The sequence below is a fragment of the Coregonus lavaretus genome, assembly GCF_964263955.1.
Source record: "Coregonus lavaretus genome assembly, chromosome: 23".
Lineage (NCBI taxonomy): Eukaryota > Metazoa > Chordata > Actinopteri > Salmoniformes > Salmonidae > Coregonus > Coregonus lavaretus.
In genome coordinates this window covers 43845144-43853181 of record NC_140010.1, presented here as the reverse complement: position 1 = coordinate 43853181, position 8038 = coordinate 43845144, and the positions used below count along the sequence as shown (strand labels likewise).

The 8038-nt window shown below is 43.8% G+C and overlaps 1 long non-coding RNA gene across 2 annotated transcripts; it reads right to left on the bottom strand.

The window, feature by feature from the left end:
- Positions 1-1408: 1408 nt before the first annotated feature.
- Positions 1409-6835, bottom strand: LOC311150795. 2 transcript variants are annotated; one of them, XR_014615137.1, is made up of 4 exons: positions 6760-6835; positions 3762-3880; positions 2510-2647; positions 1409-1666 (listed from the first exon to the last, which is right to left on the bottom strand). It is a non-coding gene; the product is annotated as an uncharacterized lncRNA (long non-coding RNA). The 2 variants fall into 2 exon arrangements; XR_014615138.1 differs by having other exon boundaries at positions 3762-3861.
- Positions 6836-8038: the final 1203 nt, after the last annotated feature.

The following is an 8038-nucleotide window of genomic DNA, read 5'->3' as shown; positions in this document are numbered from 1 at the left end:
ATGATGGAGAAATCCAATTATCTCGAGGTACAATCAAGGCGGAACAATATTGTTGTGGACGGAATTGCAGAATCTCCACAAGTCCTGGATGGATTCTGAGGACAAAGTGAGGGAAATGATCACTGAGAAACTGAAGATGGACCACAGGAAGATTGAGATCGAGCGAACCCACAGGACTGGAAAACCCACCACTGGCCCAGGTGACAGGCCCAGGCATATAGTGGTCAAGTTCCTGAGGTTCAAGTACAAGGTAGCTGTTCTGGAAAGGGCCAAGAACTTGAGAGGAACGTACATCTTTCACAACGAGGACTATCCTGAAGGTGTGCGCCAGAAGAGGAAATAACTTATGAAAGCTGCCGGAGTGCGTAGGAACATTGCTAACATCCGCTATGACCGGCTCATTATCCACCCTCCCTCCCAAAAGCCTGGAAGGGATATCAATCAATCAATAAAAAGTATTTATGAAGCCCTTTTTTACATCAGCAGATATCACAAAGTGCTTATACAGAAACCCAGCCTAAAACCCCAACAGCAAGCGATGTAGAAGCACGGTGGCTAGGAAAAACTCCCTAGAAAGGCAGGAACCTAGGAAGAAACCTAGAGAGGAACCAGGCTCTGAGGGGTGGCCAGTCGTCTTCTGGCTGTGCCCGGTGGAGATTATAGGCCAGGTCGTTCTTCAAGATGTTCATAGATGACCAGTGGGTTCAAATAATTATCACAGTGGTTGTAGAGGGTGCAATAGGTCAGCACTTCAGGAGTAAATGTCAGTTGGCTTTTCATAGCCGAGCATTCAGAGGTCGAGACAGCAGTTGCGGTAGAGCGAGAGAGAGAGAGAGAGAGAGGGTCAAAAACAGCAGGTCCGGGACAAGTTAGCAGGTCTGGTGAACAGGTCAGGGTTCCATAGCCACAGGCAAAACAGCAGAAACTAGATCAGCAGCACGACCAGGTGGAATGGGGACAGCCAGGAGTCATCAGGCCAGGTAGTCCTGAGGCATGGTCCTAGGGCTCAGGTCCTCCGGGAGGGGAGAGCGAGAAATTGGAGTATTAGAGGGAGCATACTTAAGTTCACACAGGACACCAGATAAGACAGGATAATTTCACCAGATAGGACAGACTGACCCTAGCACCCTGGCACATAGATACTGGACGCTGAGACTGGGGGTCGGGGGACACTGTGGTCCTGTCCGACGATACCCCCGGCAGGGCCAACCAGGCAGGATAACCCCACCCACTTTGCCAAAGCACAGCCCCCATATGAGAGCAAAGCCTGTGGGTTCGTAGCTTCAACCCTGCAGCACACACACACTTACACACACCAACTGATTGCTGGACTGCTGAATGTTTATTTTGTGTTTAAAAAAAATATTGTTGCTTTGTTTGTTATTTTCTACATTATGTCTATCTCTGATAAGCTACCCAGGAAAAGGCTAAACATGTCCCATTTTAATACACTGAGTGTACAAAACATTAGGAACACCTTCCTAACATTGAGTTGCACTCATTTTCCCCTCAGAACAGCCTCAATTCGTTGGGGCATGGACTCTACATGGTGTTGACCACGTTCCACAGGGATGCTGGCCCATGTTGACTGCAATGCTTCCCACGGTTGTGTCAAGTTGTCTGGATGTCCTTTGGGTGGTGCATCATTCTTGATACACACGGGAAACTGTTGAGTGTGAAAAACCCAGCAGCGTTACAGTACTTGACACACTAAAACCGGTGCCCCTGGCACCTACTACCATAACCTGTTCAAAGGCACTTAAAAATGTGTTTTGCCAATTCACCCTCTGAATGGCACACATACACAATCATGTCTCAGTTATCTCAAAGCTTAAAAATACTTGTTTAACCTGCCTCTTCCCTTCATCTACACTGAAGTGGATTTAACAGGTGACATCATTAAGGGATCATAGCTTTCACCTGGTCAGTCTATGTAATGGAATGAGCAGGTGTTCCTAATGTTTTGTACACTCAATGTAACCTTAGAATTAAGGTTAATGAAATCAATAACTTCCTAACATCAGATAACATTCGTATATGTGATTTGCTCTATCATAATCAGTCACACTGATCCAAAAACACATTTTTGAGTTTCATCCTGTGCTGGAAAGAGGAGAATATTAGCTTTCTAATGAGACCAACATGATCTCTCTACTCCAAATATCAAGAGCGTTATGCGTCATTAAATGCTGAGAGTCACCAAACCATGTTTTTGAGGGAAAACGCAGTCAAAGTTTGCAGTTACTTTTTAAGACATTTATTCAAATAATTAATAACTATTTACTTAATACAATGTATTCTCAGCTCTTTTATTTCTATTCATCATACAGCCTACTGCTCATTCTTTCCATGACATAGACTGACCAATGCATGAAATTCATTGACACGAGTGCCCATGTCAATATTTTGCTCTCTCACTCATGCTCACACACACAGGCTACGTATACATTATACATTGCTCTAACTATTACAGACATAGTGTCTGTCTGCATTGTTGTCGCGTACACACATTTGTTGACGTAGGGGACAATTAGCTGAATGCCCTCGTAGGATAGCACCCGTTTGCTGTCGAGACGACCACCACACCTCTTCTTCCTTGGAGCCACACCATGTTCCTTGTAGAACTTTGTCACTGTAGTTAGCTTATCTGTAGAAGTTATGAAACCAGAAAATAAGTTATTTAAAACTTTTAATATGTGCTGAAAGTCACAATGTATTCTCAGCTCTTTTATTTCTATTCATGATAGTCTACTACTCATTCTTTATTAAATACCTCAGCAACTTTTTAATACTGTTGCAGCCACAATAATAACAGAATGTAAAGTTGTAATACTCTAAAGAAAACGTGTAGGAACTTGAATGTTTCTCTGCAGATTTGGTGGCTATCAAGGAAATATGTCCTGTTTCTTTTTGTTTGAGACTTTTTGACCATTTCCTTGCTCTAAAATGACACTCTCCATTGCATTGGATTGCTTATACTGCGTGTGTGTGGATTATTTTTGCATTTTATATATATTGGTTGGACAATCTATACCAGACATGATTTAAGATCTGATCATTTGAACATGTATTCACATGACTTGATTCATGAAATATGTATATAAAAAAAAACTAACCCGTGGCAGTGGGCGTAGCCAATGGCATGGTTTTAGAGGCTCTCCTCTTGGCCGCAGAGACAAAATGTTGCTGTTTTAAAGCTAGTATCCTGCAATTCTACATGGCTTATGCCCTGTTTTTATGCTTTCTGAGTGACCTTAAACATTATAACAAAATCAATGGGGTCCCCATGCCATGACATTTTTGGAATTTCAGATTCTTCCTGTCTAGTTTTTAGTTTGGTTAGTCCTCGAAGATGATCTTATGAAAAAATCTATATTGCTCCATTATTTTTTCTACATACTTTACATCTGGTTTTGGTCGTTTAAGTTTACACTGAAAACGTTTTACCATCCTGTGGTCCGGTGCGCCACTGCTAAATTCATAGGGGAAACAATGCAAACAGAATTTGTTCTGTGGCACATTTTGATCTTGTACTAAATATAGGCTAGTTCAGGGTTCTTCAATTCCGGTCCTGGAGGGCCGAAGCACTTCTGTTTTTTTATTTCTACCTGGTAGTTAATGGCACTCACCTGGTGTCCCAGGTCTGAATTAGCCCCTGATTAGAAGGAGAGGATGAAAAACAGAGGTGTTTTGGCCCTCCAGGACCGGAATTGAAGAACCCTGGGCTACTATAAGGACATGAGTGGGTTAATTGAGCATACTTCTCACTTTGGCCTAGAACATTCCTCTTCATCTGGAAGGGTTGTTGGTACCAAGCAATCAAATGAACATCTAAGAAGAGATGGAAAGATCACAGCTGTTCTGGAAGCCACAGAACAGTCTGAAATTAAAGAGGTAATAGAAAATATTCTACATGCTTTATTCATTACTGTTCTGTTTTGCCATGCATGTTTTGTTGATCCATTATCCTGAATGCAGTCTAATGGTTTGTTTTTGTATGCTGAGAACCCAACAACAAAAAGAAAACTGACTGTATTGGAGCACTGCTCGTCTTGTGCCGAAGCTATGTATCCTAATACATACATACTAACCGGTAGTTGCTAGCTGATTGTTCACACTGTGCAGTGAATCATCTGTTACTTGTGGAAGGTAAACAGCGTCAAAAAGTATTCCTTGTTGTGGCATTCATCATCGTGAACCCACTCATCATACAGAAGATAAGCCCCACAACAATACCAATAGACTTTAAGAATATAGCTTAAAAATGCCTCATGAGCTTAGTTCAACTGTTGTACCCCATCAGAACCCAAAATATATGCATGTTTTACTTAGTTTGTAAACAATGTAATTGTAAAAAAAAACATGGATAAACTTAAATGTTATATCATGGATGGGCAGTCCTTGAATCAATAGCTCTGTCTATGAATTTGAATGGTTACGTTTCCCCAGGCCCATCCCTCAGCACTTTACCAAAAAAGAGGTGAGATGACCGCTTTGTTATTGTAGGTCCATTATCATGTCTACACAGTTTCTATTTAGTTTTAGTCATTTTAATGTAGATTGAAGCACCCTTGGTCTATGCAAACATTCAATGCTATTAATGTCTTGTTAGTCTTACCTTTTTACATGACTTACAGTACATGTCCCGGTAACACTTCCTTTTAAGAGGTCCTTTATTACAGTGTAATTACAAAGTATCGTAGTTAATTGTAATAACTCATAGTTACACTGTAATGAGAACATGTGGAAGGACGCTTAGCTTTGGCACAAGACGAGCAGTGCTTCAATACCGTGTCATTATGCCATCAAGCAATCCATTGATCAGCTGACAATCACTGGGCGCATGCTGACTATGAAATGAACAACGGTGGCCAATAGGATTACAGGTGTCACGAACCGGCTCGTAGCCCATAACAAATAGGGAGACAACGTGGAGATATTTATTAACTAAAGCAAACTATATACAATTAACAATGGTGTGTGTGAGTAGTCAGTAATCAGTAGTGCAAGTGAGTGGATGCGTGCATAGATGTGATAATGAGGAGTGTTGAAAGATGCCAAAACAAACTATACAGCTACAGAAATGCCACAATCAACATCCAACAGTGTGTCCGCATGGAGAGAGTCTCCACAAGGAATGGGGGAAAGGTGTATTTATCCCTGGGACACACCTGAGTCCAGGTATGTCCCATTTTCTCTGATGACCCTCCCGGCTCCGCCCACCGACATCCTATTAAGGAAAACAAGAACAAAGAGAATTTGGGAGGCAGAGTGAGAGGGTCGTCACCCCCCATAAAACCGGGGACCACCAAGGACCCCGGAACACCACACCAACCATACATACAAAATACTGCCCTGGTTGTCCCTATCCCACTGCCCCAGCCACCCTCGTCCTCCCCAGACCTCAGCAACCTTTGCGCACAGGAAGCGACCTTTTTTAAGAGGCAAGAAGAAAACGAGAACAGCAGGGAACAGAAAACAGGAGCAACAGGACAACAAAATAAACAGTAATCAGTCACGTGGACGACACGCATACTCGGGGACCACGATTATGAGAGAACGCGTGTCCACCGATCAATAGGAGCAGAGTCGTTCAGGATCAGGGCGCACGAGAGAGCGCGTCAGCAACATTATCAGTCCCCCTGATGTGTCGCACATCGAGATAGAAAGCCTGTAAAAACAAACGCCATCTCATTATCCTCTGGTTGGGACACATCATAGACCTCAACAAGGTGAGAGGGTTATGGTCGGTGTAGACCACAATAGGTACTACACCCGACCAGACATACACCTCAAAGTGTTGTAGCGCCCATATGAGTGCTAGCGCTTCTTTTTCCATCACAGAGTAGTTCAACTGAATTTCTTGGAAAAGAAACAGGCCTCAACACCGGACACATCTGCTTGCAGCAGGACTGCACCTGCCCCCAAGTGACTCGCATCCACCTGCAAGATGAATGACAAATCCACGCAAGGAGCAGCCAGCAACGGAGTTGAGGTAAGCAACCTCTTTGTATCCTCAAAAGCCTGTTGGCAGAGAGGAGACCAGATGTAAATCTGTCAGGAGAGCGACTACGGTAGAGAAGTTCCGACAGAAACTACGGTAATAACCAATCATTCCCAAGAAACGCATCAGTTCCTTTTTAGTAGATGGCGGTGGAAAAGCATCAATAGCTACCACTTTAGCTCGAACAGGACGCACTTCACCCTGCCCAACCACCTTACCAAGATATGTAACGGTCGCCTGAGCAAACTCACACTTAGCCTGATTGATAGAGGCAACCCGCCACCAGGCCGTTGAACAAGGCTTGAATACGGGACAGATGCTCTTCCCAAGTATCTGCATAAACCACTACATCGTCCAGATAAACAGCGCACCGGTGGCACTTGCCAATAGCCCTTTAACTGGTCAAACTTGCTCACAAACTTAGCTGCACCGACCTGATCAAAGCAGTCCTCCATCCGAGGACGAGGAAATTCATCTGGCTTAGTGACACTGTTTTCCTTGCGATAGTCCGTACAACATCTGTTTTTCCCATCCGGTTTACTGACCAAGATACAGGGAGAAGCCCAGCTAGAGAAAGAAGGTTCTGCAATATCACTCTCCAGCATCTACCTTATCTCAGCATCCAGACAACGCTGTTTCTCTGAATAAACTCTATAGAACCGCTGACGGATAGGGTCAGCATCCCCAACGTCAATATCGTTTTCTATTTAGTTTATATGAGTAAGTGTATCAGAAAACAAAACTGGAAAACTCACACTCTTTGGCCCCAGAGGAACGTGCGTAATAGGGTTTTAGCAGATTTACATGGCACAGTTGGCGTGCTTTCCTCCGTTCCGGAGTGGCAACTAGATCGTTTTTCTCAGTGCACTGGCGCAAAACAGTATATGGACCTTGAAACTTGGCGTGAAAAGGAGAACCAACAATTGGCAGCAGAGCAAGAACCTGATCACCTGGACTAAAGTGACAAGGCTCAGCTCGCTGATCAAATATGCCTTTCATCCTCCCTTGTGAAGATGGTAGCTTCTCTTTAGCCATCTCACCAGCAGCGTACAGGTGTCGCCGGAAATTACATACATAAGATAACAGATTGAGGTGGCTCAGGAGACTTCCAGTCATCCTGGAGCACCGCTGGAAGTCCACGAACACTATGTCCGAACACTTGGACTGAAACTCGTGCTCTCCTGTGAAACCTCCCTGGCGGCTAACCAAGGCAACCCCTCCATCTCCATACGATAAGCTCTCAACAAAGACTTAAGTGTTTGATGGAAACATTCTAGCACTCATTGACTCTGCGCGTGATAGGCGCTAGCCAAATTATGTTTAATTTTGAGCTGTTGGAGAACCTGACCAAACAGATTAGAGGTGAAATTAGAACCTTGATCACTCTGAATGACCTTACTTTCTCTCACTCTTTGGAATCCCTGAGTCAAAGCTTTTAGCACAGACTTAGTCGTGATAGACCGGAGAGGATAGGCAGCAGGAAACCTAGTGATCTGACATCACAGTGAACAGGTAACTACTACCATTCTTAGAGCGAGGCAGAGGGTCAACACAGTCAATAATCAGATACTCAAAAGGTTGGCTGAGTACGGGAATAGGAAACCGCGGTACCGGCTTAATAGCTTGATTTAGGTTTACCCGTTAATTGACAGGTGTGACAGGTTTTGATGAACGCAGAAACATCGCTCTTTAACCTAGGCCAAAATAAATGTCTCAGTATGCAATTGTAGGTCCTCATGCCCAGATGTCCAGCAACATCGTCGTCGGAAGTTTTCAGCACCAACTCACGAAGCTTAACTGGTACCACAACCTGACTAATTGCCTCCCCCACAAAACTACTACCATGAGACACCCATTTTCTCATCAGGACATCATCCTGGAGAAAATAGCCATGGGTGACATTTCCCAACTGTTCCACAGGCACAATTTTGTCACGCAACTCTTCTAATGTTGGGTCAGCCCATTGCTCTTTGATTAGATTAGATGCGGGGCACAGATAACGGGATAACAGGGAAAGTAGAGACAGATTTCTTT